The sequence below is a fragment of the Balaenoptera physalus genome (genome assembly GCF_965194825.1).
Source record: "Balaenoptera physalus genome assembly, chromosome: 21".
Taxonomy (NCBI): Eukaryota; Metazoa; Chordata; class Mammalia; order Artiodactyla; family Balaenopteridae; genus Balaenoptera; species Balaenoptera physalus.
This window is the reverse complement of record NC_138902.1, coordinates 45,059,947-45,080,747: the sequence shown is the minus strand read 5'-3', so window position 1 is coordinate 45,080,747 and position 20,801 is coordinate 45,059,947. Positions and strand designations below refer to the sequence as shown.

Here is a 20,801-nt window from a genome sequence, read left to right as displayed (position 1 = left end):
GATTGAGAAGATGCAAGAAATGATTAACAAAGACCTGGAAGAATTAAAGAACAAACAAACAGAGATGAACAATACAATAACTGAAATGAAAACTACACTAGAAGGAATCAATAGCAGAATAACTGAGGCAGAAGAACGGATAAGTGACCTGGAAGACAGAATGGTGGAATTCACTGCTGCAGAACAGAATAAAGAAAAAAGAATGAAAAGAAATGAAGACAGCCTAAGAGACCTCTGGGACAACATTAAACGCAACAACATTCGCATCATAGGGTCCCAGAAGGAGAAGAGAGAGAGAAAGGACCAGAGAAAATATTTGAAGAGATTATAGTCGAAAACTTCCCTAACATGGGAAAGGAAATAGCCACCCAAGTCCAGGAAGCGCACCAAGTCCCATACAGGATAAACCCAAGGAGAAACACGCCGAGACACATAGTAATCAAATTGGCAAAAATTAAAGACAAAGAAAAATTATTGAAAGCAGCAAGGGAAAAACGACAAATAACATACAAGGGAACTCCCATAAGGTTAAAAGCTGATTTCTCAGCAGAAACTCTACAAGCCAGAAGGGAGTGGCATGATATACTTAAAGTGATGAAAGGGAAGAACCTACAACCAAGATTACTCTACCCAGCAAGGATCTCATTCAGATTTGATGGGGAAATCAAAAGCTTTACAGACAAGCAAAAGCTAAGAGAATTCAGCACCACCAAACCAGCTCTACCACAAATCCTAAAGGAACTTCTCTAAGTAGGAAACACAAGACAAGAAAAGCACCAACGAAAACAAACCCAAAACAATTATGAAAATGGTCATAGGAAGACACATATTGATAATTACCTTAAACGTGAATGGATTAAATGCTCCAACTAAAAGACACAGGCTTGCTGAATGGATACAAAAACAAGAACCATATATATGCTGTCTACAAGAGACCCACTTCAGACCTAGGGACACATACAGACTGAAAGTGAGTGGATGGAAAAAGATATTCCAAGCAAATGGAAATCAAAAGAAAGCTGGTGTAGCTATACTCATATCAGATAAAATAGACTTTAAAATAAAGGATGTTACAAGAGACAAGGAAGGACACTACATAATGATCAAGAGATCAATCCAAGAGGAAGATATAACAATTATAAATATATATGCACCCAACATAGGAGCACCTCAATACATAAGGCAACTGCTAACAGCTATAAAAGAGGAAATTGATGGTAACACAATAATAGTGGGGGACTTTAACACCTCACTTACACCAATGGACAGATCATCCAAAATGAAAATAAATAAGGAAACAGAAACTTTAAATGACATGATAGACCAGATAGATTTAATTGATATTTATAAGACATTCCATCCAAAAACAGCAGATTACACTTTCTTCTCAAGTGCACAGGGAACATTCTCCAGGATAGATCACATCTTGGGTCACAAATCAAGCCTCTGTAAATTTAAGAAAACTGAAATCATATCAAGCATCTTTTCTGACCACAACGCTATGAGATTACAAATGAATTACAGGGAAAAAAACGTAAAAAACACAAACACATGGAGGCTAAACAATACGTTACGAAATAACCAAGAGATCGCTGAAGAAATCAAAGAGGAAATCAAAAAATACCTACAGACAAATGACAATGAAAACACAACGATCCAAAACCTATGGGATGCAGCAAAAGCAGTTCTAAGAGGGAAGTTCATAGCTATACAAGCCTACCTAAACAAACAAGAAAAATCTCAAGTAAACAAATCTAACCTTACACCTGAAGGAACTAGAGAAAGAAGAACAAACAATACCCAGAGTTAGCAGAAGGAAAGAAATCATAAAGATCAGAGCAGAAATAAATGAAATAGAAACAAAGAAAACAATAGCAAAGATCGATAAAACTAAAAGCTGGTTCTTTGAGAAGATAAACAAAATTGATAAGCCATTAGCCAGACTCATCAAGAAAAAGAGGGAGAGAACTCAAATCAATAAAATTAGAAATGAAAAAGGAGAAGTTACAGCAGACACCGCAGAAATACAAAGCATCCTAAGAGACTACTACAAGCAACTCTATGCCAATAAAATGGACAACCTGCAAGAAATGGACAAATTCTTAGAAAGGTATAACCTTCCAAGACTGAACCAGGAAGAAACAGAAAATATGAACAGACCAATCACAAGTAATGAAATTGAAACTGTGATTAAAAATCTTCCAAAACACAAAAGTCCAGGACCAGATGGCCTCACAGGTGAATTCTATCAAACATTTAGAGAAGAGCTAACACCCATCCTTCTCAAACTCTTCCAAAAAATTGCACAGGAAGGAACACTCCCAAACTCATTCTATGAGGCCACCATCACCCTGATACCAAAACCAGACAAAGATACTACAAATAAAGAAAATTACAGACCAATATCACTGATGAATATAGATGCAAAAATCCTCAACAAAATACTACCAAACAAAATCCAACAACACATTAAACGGATCATACACCACGATCAAGTGGGATTTATCCCAGGGATGCGAGGATTCTTCAATATATGCAAATCAATCAATGTGATACACCATATTAACAAATTGAAGAATAAAAACCATATTATCATCTCAATAGATGCAGAAAAAGGTTTTGACAAAATTCAACACCCATTTATGATAAAAACTCTCCAGAAAGTGGGCATAGAGGGAACCTACCTCAACATAATAAAGGCCATATACGACAAAACCACAGCAAACATCATTCTCAACGGTGAAAAACTGAAAGCATTTCCTCTAAGATCAGGAACGAAACAAGGATGTCCACTCTCACCACTATTATTCAACATAGTTCTGGAAGTCCTAGCCACGGCAATCAGAGAAGAAAAAGAAATAAAAGGAATACAAATTGGAAAAGAAGAAGTAAAACTGTCACTGTTTGCGGATGACATGATACTATACATAGAGAATCCTAAAACTGCCACCAGAAAACTGCTAGAGCTAATTAATGAATATGGTAAAGTTGCAGGATACAAAATTAATGCACAGAAATCTCTTGCATTCCTATACACTAATGATGAAAAATCTGAAAGAGAAATTATGGAAACACTCCCATTTACCATTGCAACAAAAAGAATAAAATACCTAGGAATAAACCTACCTAGGGAGACAAAAGACCTGTATGCAGAAAACTATAAGACACTGATGAAAGAAATTAAAGATGATACCAACAGATGGAGAGATATACCATCTTCTTGGATTGGAAGAATCAACATTGTGAAAATGAGTATACTACCCAAAGCAATCTACAGATTCAATGCAATCCCTATCAAATTACCAATGGCATTTTTTACGGAGCTAGAACAAATCATCTTAAAATTTGTATGGAGACAAAAAGACCCCGAATAGCCAAAGCAGTCTTGAGGCAAAAAAATGGAGCTGGAGGAATCAGACTCCCTGACTTCAGACTATACTACAAAGCTACAGTAATCAAGACAATATGGTACTGGCACAAAAACAGAAACATAGATCAATGGAACAAGATAGAAAGCCCAGAGATTAACCCACGCACCTATGGTCAACTAATCTATGACAAAGGAGGCAAAGATATACAATGGAGAAAAGACAGTCTCTTCAATAAGTGGTGCTGGGAAAACTGGACAGCTACATGTAAAAGAATGAAATTAGAATACTCCCTAACACCATACACAAAAATAAACTCAAAATGGATTAGAGACCTAAATATAAGACTGGACACTATAAAACTCTTAGAGGAAAACATAGGAAGAACACTCTTTGACATAAATCACAGCAAGATCTTTTTTGATCCACCTCCTAGAGTAATGGAAATAAAAACAAAAATAAACAAGTGGGACCTAATGAAACTTCAAAGCTTTTGCACAGCAAAGGAAACCATAAACAAGACGAAAAGACAACCCTCAGAATGGGAGAAAATATTTGCAAATGAATCAACGGACAAAGGATTAATCTCCAAAATATATAAACAGCTCATTCAGCTCAATATCAAAGAAAGAAACACCCCAATCCAAAAATGGGCAGAAGACCTAAATAGACATTTCTCCAAAGAAGACATACAGACGGCCACGAAGCACATGAAAAGCTGCTCAACATCACTAATTATTAGAGAAATGCAAATCAAAACTACAATGAGGTATCACCTCACTCCTGTTAGAATGGGCATCATCAGAAAATCTACAAACAACAAATGCTGGAGAGGGTGTGGAGAAAAGGGAACCCTCTTGCACTGTTGGTGGGAATGTAAATTGATACAGCCACTATGGAGAACAATATGGAGGTTCCTTAAAAAACTAAGTATAGAATTACCATATGACCCAGCAATCCCACTACTGGGCATATACCCAGAGAAAACCGTAATTCAAAAAGACACATGCACCCGAATGTTCATTGCAGCACTATATACAATAGCCAGGTCATGGAAGCAACCTAAATGCCCATCAACAGACGAATGGATAAAGAAGATGTGGTACATATATACAATGGAATATTACTCAGCCATAAAAAGGAACGAAATTGAGTCATTTGTTGAGACGTGGATGGATCTAGAGACTGTCATACAGAGTGAAGTAAGTCAGAAAGAGAAAAACAAATATCATATATTAATGCATGTATGTGGAACCTAGACAAATGGTACAGATGAGCCGGTTTGCAGGGCAGAAGTTGAGACACAGATGTAGAGAATGGGCATATGGACACCAAGGGGGGAAAACTGCGGTGAGGTGGGGATGGTGGTGTGCTGAATTGGGCGATTGGGATTGACATGTATACACTGATATGTATAAAATTGATGCCTAATAAGAACCTGCAGTATAAAAAAACAAACAAAACAACTAATACTAAACTTTCATTGGGTTATTTGTATGGAAATATGTTAATATAAATGTTTCAGACATTACATGAAATTCCTAAAAATCTTTTATTTGTATTTGTATGGAAATATGTATGGAAATATGTTAATATAAATGTTTCAGACATTACATGAAATTTCTAAAAATCTTATATTTGTATTTGTATGGAAATATGTATGGAAATATGTTAATATAAATGTTTCAGACATTACATGAAATTGCTAAAAATCTTATATGTTCTGGTATAATGTCATAAGTAATAATCCTAGTTATTACTTTAAAATGTATATCTCAGAAATAACTAATTTTCTTGTCAACTGCATTATTATGAACTTTCATCAAATCTTTTACCGTGGTCATTTTTAAGTCCTTTGTCATTTACAGACAGTTCTGGGTGTACTCTGATGATTTTGCAAATATGTTCCTATAAAAGGGTTTCATCTTCAAGAAATTCATGGAAAAGACTCTGACAAGTACAGGTTTCTGGTAACTGACTGTACTGCTGAACTGAATGAATAAGCATCTTCAGAACTCTGATGAAAAACTGATGAACTCATAAAAGTGCTAACAAAAGATCAAGATGAAAAAAAAACAATTAATTACATGGGACTGAGTGAACTGATGAGGATGAGTATAATTTTTGTGACTTTCTGTCTGAATTTAAAAAAAAAAAAAAAATCCCACAAGGACTCAGAGGCAAAGAATATACAAATCAATTTTCACTGCAAAGTAAAGGAGCTGTTACAGTGGAGGATTACTGGACTGAATGTCAATATTATGACATAGTATGAGTGTGTTTCATGTTTGGTAATTGCAATCATTGTTGCTTTTGTTGTGGTCATCCATGTACAATGCTTGGTGTCAGTCTATTTATCTCTTGTAAAAATAAAATACAGTGTGTGTGTGTGAAAAATAAATAAATAAATTAATTAATTAATTAATGCACAGAAATCTCTTGCATTCTTATACACTAATGATGAAAAATCTGAAAGAGAAATTATGGAAACACTCCCATTTACCATTGCAACACAAAGAATAAAATACCTAGGAATAAACCTACCTAGGGAGACAAAAGACCTGTATGCAGAAAACTATAAGACACTGATGAAAGAAATTAAAGATGATACCAACAGATGGAGAGATATACCATGTTCTTGGATTGGAAAAATCAGTATTGTGAAAATGACTATACTACCCAAAGCAATCTACAGATTCAATGCAATCCCTATCAAATTACCAATGGCATTTTTTAAGGAACTAGGACAAATCATCTTAAGATTTGTATGGACACACAAAAGACCCCAAATAGCCAAAGCAGTCTTGAGGGAAAGAAACGGAGCTGGAGGAATCAGACTCCCTGACTTCAAACTATACTACAAAGCTACAGTAATCAGGACAATATGGTACTGGCACAAAAACAGAAACATAGATCAATGGAACAAGATAGAAAGCACAGAGATAAAACCCACACACCTATGGTCAACTAATCTATGACAAAGGAGGCAAAGATATACAAAGAAGAAAACACAGTCTCTTCAATAAGTGGTGCTGGGAAAACTGGACAGCTACATGTAAAAGGATTAAATTAGAACACTCCCTAACACCATACACAAAAATAAACTCAAAATGGATTCGAGACCTAAATGTAAGACCAGACACTATAAAACTCTTAGAGGAAAACATAGGAAGAACACTCTTTGACATAAATCACAGCAAGATCTTTTTTGATCCACCTCCTAGAGTAATGGAAATAAAAACAAAAATAAACAAATGGGACCTAATGAAACTTCAAAGCTTTTGCACAGCAAAGGAAACCATAAACAAGATGCAAAGACAACCCTCAGAATGGGAGAAAATATTTGCAAACGAAGCAACTGACAAAGGATTAATCTCCAAAATATATAAACAGCTCGTTCAGCTCAATATTACAGAAACAAACAACCCAATCCAAAAATGGGCAGAAGACCTAAATAGACATTTCTCCAAAGAAGACATACAGATGGCCAAGAAGCACATGAAAAGCTGCTAAACATCACTAATTATTAGAGAAATGCAAATCAAAACTACAGTGAGGTTTCACCTCACACCAGTTAGAATGGCCATCATCAGAAAATCTACAAACAACAAATGCTGGAGAGGGTGTGGAAAAAAGGGAACCCTCCTGCACTGTTGGTGGGAATGTAAATTGATACAGCCACTATGGAGAACGGTATGGAGGTTCCTTAAAAAACTAAAAATAGAATTACCATATGATCCAGCAATCCCACTACTGGGTGTATACCCAGAGAAAATGATAATTCAAAAAGAGTCATGTACCACAATGTTCATTGCAGCACTATTTACAATAGCCAGGTCATGGAACCAACCTAAATGCCCATCGACAGACAAATGAATAAAGAAGTTGTGGTACATATATACAGTGGAATATTACTCAGGCATAAAAAGAAACGAAATTGAGTCATTTGTTGAGACGTGAATGGATCTAGAGACTGTCATACAGAGTGAAGTAAGTCAGAAAGAGAAAAACAAATATCGTATATTAACATATGTATGTGGAACGTAGAGAAATGGTACGGATGAGCAGGTTTGCAGGGCAGAAGTTGAGACACAGATGTAGAGAACAGACATATGGACACCAAGGGGGGGAAACTGTGGTGGGGTGGGGATGGTGGTGTGCTGAATTGGGCGATTGGGATTGACATGTATACACTGATGTGTATAAAACTGATGACTAATAAGAACCTGCAGTATAAAAAAACAAACAAAACAACTAATACTAAACTTTCATTGGGTTATTTGTATGGAAATACGTTAATGTAACTGTTTCAGACATTACATGAAATTTCTAAAAATCTTATATGTTCTGGTATAATGTTATAAGTCATAATTCTAGTTATTACTTTAAAATGTATATCTCAGAAATAACTAAATTTCCTTGTCAATTGCATTATTATGAACTTCCATCAAATCTTTAACCGTGGTCATTTTTAAGTCTTTTGTCATTTACAGACAGTTCTGGGTGTACTCTGATGCTTTTGCAAATATGTTCCTATAAAAGGGTTTCATCTTCAAGGAATTCATGGAAAAGACTCTGACAAGTACAGGTTTCTGGTAACTGACTGTACTGCTGAACTGAATGAATGAGCATTTTCAGAACGCTAATGAAAAACTGATGAACTCATAAAAGTGCTAACAAAAGATCAAGATGAAAAAATAAAATTAATTACATGGGACTGAAAAAAAAAATGGGAGAAGCACCTAAAAAGGTTATAAACCCCTAAGGCCACATTCCATAAAAAGGTGGAAAGAAATTTCAGAAATGATAAACATCCAAAATTTGGAATTATCCCTAATGGTATACTATTTAAATTTATAAATAGGAATACCTCCTTAATAGTTTACCAATTTACAGTTAGGAATATCTCCTATTATTCTTCTCATAATTCTAACTATAAGAAATTTTCCTTTTCAGGGTAAAAGAAAGATGGAAAAGAGAAACAACATTTGTGAACATTCAGATAAACTTCAGTTCCTGAACCCCTTAGCTGATGATATTGTTATGTTTCTCCTCTTCACTTCTAAGCAAGAATAAAAATTATCTTGAAAACTACAAGAAACCACGCTAAGCTCAAGTCAGCGTTCCTCAATAACCAAGGTTCGGTTCCACTGTTCATTTTACCACTTCTTACTTCAACACAGCATCTGCCTTTTCAAGATCTGAGAGTCAGTTCAAGTTTTCAGGTGAAGATAAACACTAAGCAGTAAACTCCCAAACAAGCGTCTCTAAACTCTGGGGGCCAAACTCAGTTACACCCACCACCAGGGCCCAGCGAGGAAGGGTGCGCGGGACCCCCTCAGGCCCAGGGCCTCAGGCCCAGGGCCTCCGGCCCGACCATGGCGCGCCTCGTCAAGAACGTGCAGGCAAGGCTGGGAGCCAAGGACGGCCAGAGAGATGCCACAGGTGGCCTGGACGGCTGGCTGGCCCCGCCTGGCACTTAGGCCTCCTCCTCCGGGCGGCCCAGAGCCTGGCCCCGCCTCCCAGGCCGAATGGACCCTCCAGCCTCAAGCTGGAAAACTTCAGGCGGAGGCGAGCTCACAGCAGGGCTCAGGGGGCCCCGCTGGGTCCGTGAACTGCACACTGTGACCGCCCAGGGCGTCAATTCCACCCTTCCCTCTGCGCCCAGAGTGTCTAAAGGTCCCGGGGCCGTCGCAGAGCGGGTGGCCAAGAGGGCTCTGGAAGGGGCGGCTGCAACCGGCCCCCTCCAGGGCTCCTGGCCTGCTGACGCAGCCCCGGCTTGGGCAGACGGTCCCGCGCCTCCTTCCCGGGACCCCTCCCGGTCCCCCGCGCCTCGGGCGCCGCCGCTCGGCCAGGTCTCCCGGACAACAGCCGCCGCCGCGCTTCCGAGGCGGGTCCCCGCGCCCACCCGCGGCCCGGCAGCCCACCTGTCCCGGGGGTCGATCCAGCTGGTCCTCCGGGTGTTGTGGTCGATGTACAAGACTTTGCGTCGTAGTCCCCGACCTCCTCCCAGCCCCGGGGTAGCGGCAGCTGCCCGCTCCCGGCCCTCCTAAGCATGGTCGGCGGCCTCGCCGGCGAGCGGCGCCTCCATAGGGACCGGGCGCGGAACGCGGCGGGAACGCGACTGCCCGGCCCGACCCGGGCGCCGGCGAGGGGCTGCGGGGCGCGGCGGGGGCGCCTCAGGAAACCCTGCTCTCGGCCCCGCCGGGATCGCTCCACCATGTCTGCGTCGGACCAGGCAAGCGAACCCTCCTCCCTCCTCCTCCTCCCCCCCCACCTCCCCGTCCCCCTGTAGCCCCCGAGGGTCGCGGCGCCCAGGCTGCGCAAGCCGCCGCCGTCGGCGCACGGATCCGGGAAGCTCCGCGAAGCGGCGGCGGCGGCGGCGGCGGCGGGTCTCCTCATTTGCGTGCGATTAGCATGCGCCCCGCCCCCGCCCGTTCCTCCCCGCGCTCGGCTCGTCCGCACGCCGGTTCCTGGGCGCCAAGTTCTGCGGCTCCGGCGGCCCGCTGCGCCAGCCGGAAGGGCGCCCGAGTTAGGGGCGGGAGGGAGCCGCGGGCCAGGTGGGAGGGAAACGGAGAAGGGGTGCGCTGCTCGCTGCTTCCCCGCGACCGCAGATACCTCCGTATGGCCGAGCACTTGGGGTCTTGGAGTTTCGGGACGGGAAAGGCGGCTGAAGTCTCCGCAGCGCTCTCCACCGCCTTCCGACTTCTAGGGAAAGCACAGGACTTTCGAGAGGAAAGGGGTGGGGAGGCTCTCTTCGGAAGACAAGGTCCCAGCAAACCAAGGAGGCACAAAGGCTCCCCCGCGCCCCTCGGACCCCGGGGCGTTCCGGGCGGTGGGAGAGTGTGAAAAGCAGAGCCGGCGCTCGAAAGCGCGTCAGTGGCGCGTCCGGGGCGGTGTCGCCCCCGGGGCCTCTGCCTCGCGGCGGAAAGCGAAGGCGGATCCCGCGATCCGAAGTCGCCGCGACACGCCTGCCCCGGTGCCCTGCTGTTGGGGGGAAGCTCGGGCCAGACCCGGAGAAGCCACTGCACCCCTCCCCCCGCCCCAGCCGCAGCCGTCGTCGTCGTCCGCCGCGCGCGGGCCTGGGGCGCTCCACCCGGGGGCCCCGCGCTGGACGTGCACGCGCCCGGCAGCCAGCCCCGTCCGTCCGCCCGCGCCGCGGGAAGTGCTGCCCCCGGAGAACCGGCGAGGCCCAGAAGGTGTGGGCGAGCCCTCTGGCGGGAGAACGCGGCGGCCAGGCTTTCCTAGCCCCTGCATGTGTCCGGGGAGGAACGTGGACCTTCTCTCCTTCCACGAGTATTTATTTATTCAGCAGCTACTACGCCCCGGTCGGCCCTGAGGAGGGTCCGGACGTCGGGCTCAGGGCTGGACGGTGCCCCGAGCCGCAGGCCTGGCAGGGCCCGGACGCACCGCATTTGTGCCCCCAGCGCCTCGGTCTGGGAGGTAGCCTCCCAGCCCCCAGACTCCTCTCCAGCCAGGTCTGCACCACCGTCCCCCATTCATATTCTTCTGCGTTACTAAGCAGCTGCTTTTAGAGTAAGAAAAAAAAAGAAAGAAAACCGAAGCAAGAGCCGGAGATCACTCACCTCTTGGTGTGAATTCGCTCAATCCTGCCGCCTAATTTGTAGATATAAATTGATATAATTAAGTTGATATAATAAATATTATTTAATATACAGTCCATATCCACATTTCCCCAATTACCCTAAAGCGTCCGTTACAGCTGTTTGTTTTTTAAACAGGATGCCGTCAAGGACACCACGTGGCACTTAATTGTCCTCTCTCTTTAGTCTCCTCCAATCTTGAACATCCCCCTGCTTTTTATTTTTTAAAAATCTTTCATGACAATGATGAAGAGTCTAGGCTGGCAGTTTTGCAAAATATCCCACAATCTGGGTTTAGACGATTTCCTCAAGATTCAGATGAAAATTCTTGTCCAGAAAACTCCATGCTTAGGTTTATACTTCCCACCTCATCACATCAGGAGGCCTATGATGTCAGTTTTGTCCCGTCGTTGGTCCCATGCACCATTGAATCATGCAGAGTGGCATCTGACAGGTGTATCTGATACCACTGCAAAGGCCTCTTTTCTCCTCTGTACTAATAACTATCTGTGGGGTGATACTTTGAGACTATATGAATAACCTTTTCCCAGACAAATCTTTCACCCACTGGATCTGGCATTTATTCAAGAGCCATGCTTACATACATCAATTATTACATTGATAGTTCCAAAATGATAGGTTTTTTCCTTACATCAGCCAGCATTTTTATGTGAAGAACTTTCCTTATCTCTTTCTGCCATGATTGTTGTTATTTTTTTATCACTAGAGACCCATGGACTATATTTTATTCAGTGTGTTATAATCCATTCCACCATTTTTTATTGTGGTAAAATAAATGTAATACCTACCATTTTAATCATCTTTAAGTGTACAGTTTAGGGGCCTTAAGTACATTCACACTGCTCTGCAACCACCACCACCATCCGTCTCCAGGACTCCATCTTCCCCACGTGAACTCTGTCCCCATCAAACACTAAGTCCCCAGGCTCCCCTCCCCCCCGTTCCTGGCGACTACACCATCTTTTTTTTTATGCTCAAATTGTCTTAGATTTGGCTGATGGGAGCTCCTTCATTCTATTTCCTGTGTCCTCTGACATGTCCCCATCATTCTTTTTTTTTTAAAATAAATTTACTTATTTATTTATTTATTGTTGGCTGTGTTGGGTCTTTGTTGCTGCGTGCAGGCTTTCTCTAGTTGCGGCGAGCAGGGGCTACTCTTCGTTGCGGTGCGCGGGCTTCTCATTGCGGTGGCTTCTCTTGTTACAGAGCACGGGCTGTAGGCGCGCGGGCTTCAGTAGCTGTGGTGCATGGGCTCAGTAGTTGTGGCTCACGGGCTCTAGAGCGCAGGCTCAGTAATTGTGGCACACGGGCTTAGTTGCTCCGCGGCATGTGGGATCTTCCCGGACCAGGGCTTGAACCCGTGTCCCCTGCATTGGCAGGCAGATTCTTAACCACTGCGCCACCAGGGAAGTCCCATAATCCCCATCATCCTTTGAGCATTTCCTTGTTTTCTGGCACAAGAAGATTTTCCAGGCTCCCTTTAATCCTTTCCCTGTTCCAGAGCTTGACTCAGCCATTTCTCCAAAGACCCCAAGTCCTTTTAGTGGGCAGTGAATGGTATTTAGAAACTAACATCTGGGCATCTAGGTGAACTCACTGATATTGGAGGGTCACCCAGGCCCTCTTAGTAGATACATTTACACACTTATCTATTTCTCTGTCAAAAACCACGAGTTCATATGACTTCCTTCAGTTCAAACTCAACATCGCAGCATTCACTCCAGTTTTGTTTCCTTTCCGTGTTTGTAACTCCCTTCTCGAACAGAAAGAAAACTGACTCTCCTTCTCCTCAATGTATTTATGTATTTAATCGATACGCCTGAATGTTACCAGCCTCCCAAGGCTGCCACTGTGCCTTCCCCGATGATACCGCCCCCCAACCCACCCCCGTGGCCTGCACACCTCACGTTCGGCCCACGCCCTCCCAGAAGCCTCTCCTACCCTCTGTGGGCTCCCGCACCCGGTGCTGGGCCACTCTGCTGTGCAGGAGCCCTCCTCACCCCACTCAAGCTCCCACACCCCACACCAGGGCACCCGACCCTCTCAAACGACTCATCTGCTCTGGCTCTGACACCCCACGCTGGGCGGCACCTCCACGAGGACACCATCTCTGTGCTGCTTGTTTTACTGCCCTTCCAAGCACACACTTTTCTTACCCTTCTTGGGAAGTCCCACATCCCATACCAGGGAGACTGCCCCTCTGCTTGGATGTCCCCCCCACTAGGGCTCTGACTCTCACACTCGTAAGGGCAGCATTTCTCACAACTTCAGTAGAACCTTGTTAACCTCTCGGTAACCTTGTTAAAAATGCAGATTGCTGGGTCCCACTCCCAGATATTATGATTCACTCAACTGAAATGAGATGGTGAGATCCACATCCTCAGCAGGTGCTTCTGATGCAAGTGGTCTGGGTGACAATTTAAGAAATTCTGTTTTCATCTGGAATTACAGCATCACAAGATAAGCACATTTAATATTTTGACAAGTATTGCCAAACTGCTTGCCTGAAAGGCTGTACCACGTTGTGATTCCACTGGCCGGGCATAGCAGTGCACTGTCCCAAACCTTCCAGCGTACCCCTCTAAGGGGAGGTGCTTCACGAACATTGGGTGGGTGGGTGGAGCGGGGGATCCTCTTCCCTGGGCCTCAGTTTCCTTATAAAATCAGGATCTTGGATTAAATCAGTGCTTCCAAACTTTCCTGATGATGAACATCCCTTGGAAGTCTTGTTAAAAATTCAGATTTGCAGGATCAGGTCTACTGCATCAGACTCTCTAGGGGAAGGGAGTGGGAATCTGTGTGTTTAACAATAATCCCGAACTTCTCTTGAATAACTTCCACGTTACTCCTTTGACTACGTGAGTTTTGTAAATATTGCTCTGATCGACTTTGAATGTTCCCTCTGGTTCTATAATATTTTAATGTCACCTGACTGTACAAGACCTTGTTTAATTATGTACCAATAGCCGTGAACTTTAGAGGAAAAAGTACAGGCTGTCTGCAAAGCAGCTATAATGCTCAAATAAGATATATGTGGATGATAAATTCAAGACATGTCTTTTATATCTTTGTGAAGGCTAAATATTTCAGATATTTTTACATTTTTAAAGAAACTGCCACTGCAAAGATTTAAAATATTCCTAAGATGTCAAGGTGGCATACTAATACTCCTGTGCTGCTTTCTCAGTGGGAATATTAAAGAGATGGACTACTACATAATAAAGTAAAAACTTCAGACCCAAAGGAAGATCAGACTTCAAGTAAAAAAAAAGTTTTGAAGTTCTCAAGTTTCTCAGTGAAAAGGAAATAAGTCCAGTTGAAAACAATAATAATGATAAAAGGGGATTGAAAGTAGATCTTATGACACCACGCTAAAGGAATGATCTGTAATTTGGAGAACTTATGGTTAAAGAGGTTGTTGCATAGGAATGCATTGATTCATCTAGAACAAATATTAAACTGAAGATTTTCCATATTGAAGTGATTTTATATATTATATTGATTTATGAATCATATTTACAAACACTCTTAAAATTAGAAGTCATCAGTTCACTGTTGGCTATTGGATATTTTGGTCAAATACATCTTCTGGTACAGACTTTTTTTAAAAAGTTAATTATTGGGACTTCCCTGGTGGTGCAGTGGTTAACAATCCGCCTGCCAATGCAGGGGACACGGGTTCGAACCCTGGTCCGGGAAGATCCCACATGCTGTGGAGCAACTAAACCCGTGCGCCACAACTACTAAGCCTGCTCTCCAGAGCCTGCGAGCCACAGCTACTGAGCCCACACGCCACAACTACTGAAGACCCCACGCCTACAGCCCATGCTCCACAACAAGAGAAGTCACTGCAATGAGAAGCCCACGCACCGCAAGGAAGAGTAGACCCCTATCGCTGCAAATAGAGAAAGCCCCCGTGCAGCAACAAAGACCCAGCGCAGCCAAAAATTTAAAAAAAAAATTATTGAGCACTTACAATGGGCCACTGTCCTAAGTGCTTTGCTTCTGTAAACTCATTTTCTCTTCCATCAACTCTATGGAGTATGTACTTTCATGACTCCTTTTTGAGAGGAGAGGAAACTGAGGCACAGATCACTTAACTTGTTTGCCCACCGACACATGGCTAGTAAGTGATGAAGCTGGAACTCAAACCCAAGGGGACTGACTTTGGGACCTGTGTTCTTGGCCACATCACTGCAGAGTGGTGGTTAGTGTGGACAATTGTTATGAAGAGCACATTGCTTCTTTACTTTCTGTCTTCATTAAATATTGAGTCATTATTATTAGCAAACGTTTAGGTAGACCCAAGCCAGGTTTCTCACTGTCCAAAAAAAAAAAGTTACAAATAAGCAAGGGGGAAATCTAGAATGAACCCTGTGGTACTAGAATAGTGTTGGAGACATCAGTATGAACTCATGTTTTCATGTTTAGTTTAATATAGGTAGATAGGTAAGTAGATAGATAGATAGATAGTTAGAAATATGAGTGTATCCATAGGTTTATCTACACACATGTATTTCCTGGCTTATATCATTAGAGAACCTAGAAACAATGGCACTTCAGTAGCAAGAACTTGCTACTAAGGATGAAGTACCAAGGACAAGCATCCACAACTTGGTTTCTAACACCATTTTCCAATAAGAGGAACCAAGGATCCTTGGAGAAGTGCCTGATTCTAGGGAGAGAGCAGGGAAAATACAGGATGTGCCTGGAGCATCTTGTAGTACAAGAAAGTAAAGAAGTTCCCAGAGAGCAAAACAATGGGATATATCAAAGGCACATAGGAGCCAACTGTTATGATTGTATTTTCTTAGATTCTGTATTTGTCCCCTTTGCATTCAATCATCACAGGGCCAAAAAAACAGCCAAAGTTGTTTTCATCTCCCCTATGATCCAGCGTTTGTGGGTGTGTGAAAATCGTATAACAAACCCTCCAACCAATCCCAGATCCATATCCCCCACCACCTCCTTTATTTAACTCTCACACACCAAGCCAATATTTCCCCAGCTCTATATCAACCCAGGGCCAGGTACCAGACAACCAGGGGCAGCCCTTATGCTTCAAAGCCCATGCTAGAATGATTCAGGCTAATCCTAAGCTCTGCCTTTGCCAGGGAAACCCCAGTAAATTCTGTGGCCTGTGCTCTCCCCATGCTCCTGCTTCTGCCCTGACCAAACCTGGTGCTTCCCCGTGTGGCCTCATGTGCTGTAGTGTGTTCCCTTCTTTTGGAAAATGTAAGTAACAAATTCTTTCAATGGCATTAGCCTCTCCGTGTTCACTTAGTCACCTCCATGAGTTAAAATCCCACAGGTATATTTTAACACAATTGGCGCAATGAGCAGGGTGACTCAGTGTTCTGTAGAGGGACACGCCTCTAGATGGCTCTTGGCTTGCTAACTGGATTCACACAAGAGCCAGTTCTGCCTGGGAAGACATGCTGGCTGCTGGTGTCCACGTGCTTTAGCTGTCACCGCTTTATGCTCTGTCTGCTGTATGCCGTGGTATTCCAACCTAGATTGTAAGATGACCTCAAAGGCACACACCTTTGCAATCAACCTCATTAGTCTTAGGTGCTGAAGTCTAGGTTGGCAGTTGCCCTAATTCCCTAGCTGGTGCCTTACACTGGACAGCTTGGTCCACTGGGCCAAACCTGGTTCCCCCCATTCAATAAACGTAGGTTCCAGGCAGTGACCCCAGGCTGATTAGGATAAGGCAAAAACTCCCCGACAAAAGGAGCAAGGACAGGCTTCCTCCAATGAGACTGTGTTGGGGGCAAGTCTGTCCAGCCTACCCAACAGCCTTGAAGACGGCCGTGGGCAATCAGCCTCCCTGCTGGTGCCCCCCTCCCTTCAGTGATTCACCACATTGGCAGCCCTTCTAGAGGGTACCTTTATGGAGATATCTCTAAATGTGCAAAGACCATCATTGCCTTTCACAGGAGGTTGGTTGGTCTACCTATATGGGAGGAGGCTGCACTGTTTGCTATCTTGAGATTTCTTCCAGATCTATGATTCCAACTTGATAGGAATTTTATTTAATTCAATTCACACAACGTTAGCTAGTAATCTATGAATGCCAAGAAATATATGTCATATGGACTATTTGAAATATTGTATATGTCATAGGTAACAACCTTTATTGTATGATACAACCAAACCCCATGAAATAACATTTTTAGTACAAAGAAGAATGATTGTTGTAAAGCAATTATACTCCAATAAAGATGTTATTTAAGAAAAAAAAAAATGATTAGAATTTTTTTAAACACCAGACAAAAATCTTTAAGTAGTACTCATTCTAAATAGTTTCGCTTGCTTTTCCAGTTTATGTGGACTGATTATGCCGTTCAAACATCCAGTATTCTTGAATCGCTGTTTTGTGCTAGACACTGAACTGGGGGGTTAAACGCTCAAAGAAATAGGATTCTAGAGACGAAATACAATACATTATTTAACATATATAAAAGAGGTGCACATAAAGCCTGTTTCAATATGTAACACAACACTTCTGTGCCCAATCCTTGGCTAAAAGTTTTTGTTTGTTTAACACTGTATGGCATAAATCACAGCAAGATCTTTTTTGACCCACCTCCTACAGAAATGGAAATAAAAACAAAAATAAACAAATGGGGCCTAATGAAACTTCAAAACTTTTGCACAACAAAGGAAACCATAAACAAGACGAAAAGACAGCCCTCAGAATGGGAGAAAATATTTGCAAACGAAGCAACTGACAAAGGATTAATCTCCAAAATATATAAGCAGCTCATGCAGCTCAATATCAAAAAAACAAACAACCCAATCCAAAAATGGGCAGAAGACCTAAATAGACATTTCTCCAAAGAAGATATACAGATTGCCAACAAACACATGAAAGGATGTTCAACATCACTAATCATTAGAGAAATGCAAATCAAAACTACAATGAGGTATCACCTCACACCAGTCAGAATGGCCATCATCAAAAACTCTACAAACAATAAATGCTGGAGAGGGTGTGGAGGAAAGGGAACCCTCTTGCACTGTTGGTGGGAATGTAAATTGATACAGCCACTATGGAGAACAGTATGCAGGTTCCTTAAAAAACTAAAAATAGAACTACCATACGACCCAGCAATCTCACTACTGGGCATATACCCTGAGAAAACCATCATTCAAAAAGAGTCATGTAAAAAAAAAAAAAAAAAGAGTCATGTACCACAATGTTCATTGCACCTCTGTTTACAGTAGCCAGGACATGGAAGCAACCTAAGTGTCCATCATCGGATGAATGGATAAAGAAGATGTGGCACATATATACAATGGAATATTACTCAGCCATATAAAAAAACAAAACTCAGTTATTTGTAGTGAGGTGGATAGACCTAGAGACTGTTATACAGAGTGAAGTAAGTCAGAAAAACAAATACCATATGCTAACACATATATACGGAATCTAAAAAAAAAAAAAAAAATGGTTCTGAAGAACCTAGGGGCAGGACAGGAATAAAGACGCAGACATAGAGAATGGACTTGAGGACACGGGGACGGGGAAGGGTAAGCTGGGACGAAGTCACAGAGTGGCATGGACATATATACACAACCAAATGTAAAATAGATAGGTAGTGGGAAGCAGCCGCATAGCACAGGGAGATCAGCTCCGTGCTTTGTGTCCACCTAGAGGGATGGGATAGGGAGGGTGGGAGGGAGATGCAAGAGGTAGGGGGGATATGGGGATATATGTATACGTATAGCTGATTCACTTTGTTATGCAGCAGAAACTAACACAACAATGTAAAGCAATTATACTCCAACAAAGATGCTAAAAAAAAAAAGATTAGCTGATTTAAAATTGTGATGCTAGGAGATGGACTAAGTTAAGGTTACGTTTTAGATGGCTAAAGCTTTCTACTAATGTTTTTTTATTTTTTCCATTATAAAGATTCTTTTAGTGGAAAAAAAAAAGTTCAGTATGATGTAGAGGAAATAAAGTCCAACCATTCAGACAGCCAAATAGCAGATGAAACAGACGGACTCTGAGCTGCCATAAAGCCCAGAAAATTCTCCTGGCTCTCTTGGCTCTTATTTTGTAACTGGCATGAAAAGTCCATTTTTCTGCCATTGTGGTTATAAGTTGCACAGCCTTCTGCTTTTTCACTCTTAATATATTGACCCTTCAAAGTTTATATCATGGATAATAGAATAATAATTTATAAAACATTTACTTAAAAATAAATATGGGAGATGGAGCTCCATGAAACGAATTTGGGCTCAGTGCCCAGAGAAATCTCATACTGAGAATTTCTTGACTTAAATGTTCAGTACAGCCACATAATAGCTAAACCTCCTGGTGGACTTCTATTTAACTCTGTGAAGGCCGAACAATGTATCACAGGGCCAGTATTGATTCACATTGAACTGTAGAAAGGTTGTCTGTACTACCGTGATTTTGTACATGAATATACACAAAGCAATATACACGTGTGTTTGCAAACACGCAGCTAAAAGTCATGGTCATCTGATCACTGTTGGCTTCTAAACAGTCTGGCTGGTCTTTGGTTTTTGAGTTAAACAGCTACAAAGTTCACTCCTATGTTTTGCTCTGGTTTCTCAATGCAAAAAAAAAAAAAGTGTGTTGACAAGTGACAACAAAAAGTGTGTTGAGAAAGGGGGCTTTTCTTTTTAGCAGAGAGCACCATTGGCCTCTTTTGAAAAGCCCAAGGTGCAAGCTGGAAGACTCGCCCTATAAACAGGTGAAGCAAGCTTCTGCCTATTTGATTAAGCCCTGTTCTTGGCTCCATTCAAGGATTCCTGGGGTGTGTATGCCTTTGCCACCCTGGCTTCATTAAGAATCGGTCACTCCCCTGGCTGTAAGTCTCTGAAAGTGTCCAGGAGGAGGAGCAGGAGGGGTGACACTGGTGTATGGAAAGATACACCTAGAGAGTTTGACTGTTGTTTCAAAATCTGCTGTCTTGTCCCTTCTTACTTCTTTCTCTTTCAGTGAACATGGAGATAACAGACATGTGCGTAAATACAGAGGCACATGTGTGTATTCCTTTTTCTCTTCTTTTTCTGACTGTGTTTTGTCTGTGTGTGTGTGTGTACATATGCCCAGCAGCTTCTCCTAGGAATACCAGATGAAGCTACAGTAGCCCTGGGGAAAAGCCTGAATGTTGGAGGTCAGGAAGATCTTGGCTGCATCACATATTAGCTGGGTGACCCTAACAACCACTTTATTTTGAGCTCAGATTTTCTTACTTGTTACATGGGGACACAAGCCCCCACCTCAGGAACCTGTAGGGAGCATTGAGACAACAGGGCAGCACCATTGAGTTGGCTCACTTTTTCTTCTTCTTCTCCCTCTTCTGGCCTCTAACAGTCTTGTCTCTCTTTGCCATCCCTCCGCATTTAACTCCTTACCCCAAAAAGTAATTTGCATTACCTTGGAAAGAAAGTATGTTTTAAAGAACTTGGTCCTTACTGAATACATTAAGAATTTTTAGGTTTCTAATTTAGACATCTCATGATTTCAAACTTTTCAGTGTCTCCAACAATAAGTGTTTAAAAATTGTAGTGGACTTTCTTTTTTCCCAACCTCTGAACCCTCTTCCTAAGCTTGGATGCAGCCCCACTCTGGGAGCCTTGATGGAAGGCAGGGAATTCTGCCTTCCACTAGGGGAACCAGGAAGGAAGTACAGGTGGTACGTTAACTTAGCTCAGCCAGTCAGATGTTCCCAGTGGGGTACTGAACTGGACTCAGCTCATCAGATGCTCCCAATGGAACGGGGCTGCGGTTCAGAGAACCAAGGAGGGCTGGTGTGGCCATAAC

General features: G+C 42.7%; 1 long non-coding RNA gene across 1 annotated transcript in view; it reads left to right on the top strand.

Annotated features, from left to right (window-relative positions):
* Positions 1-6,232: 6,232 nt before the first annotated feature.
* The window catches only part of LOC309651415, a 375,253-nt gene continuing 360,684 nt past the window's right edge, over positions 6,233-20,801 (top strand). Inside the window, exon 1 of the long non-coding RNA XR_014258110.1 lies at positions 6,233-7,662. This is a non-coding gene — a long non-coding RNA (uncharacterized lncRNA). The remainder of the gene's footprint in view (positions 7,663-20,801) is intronic.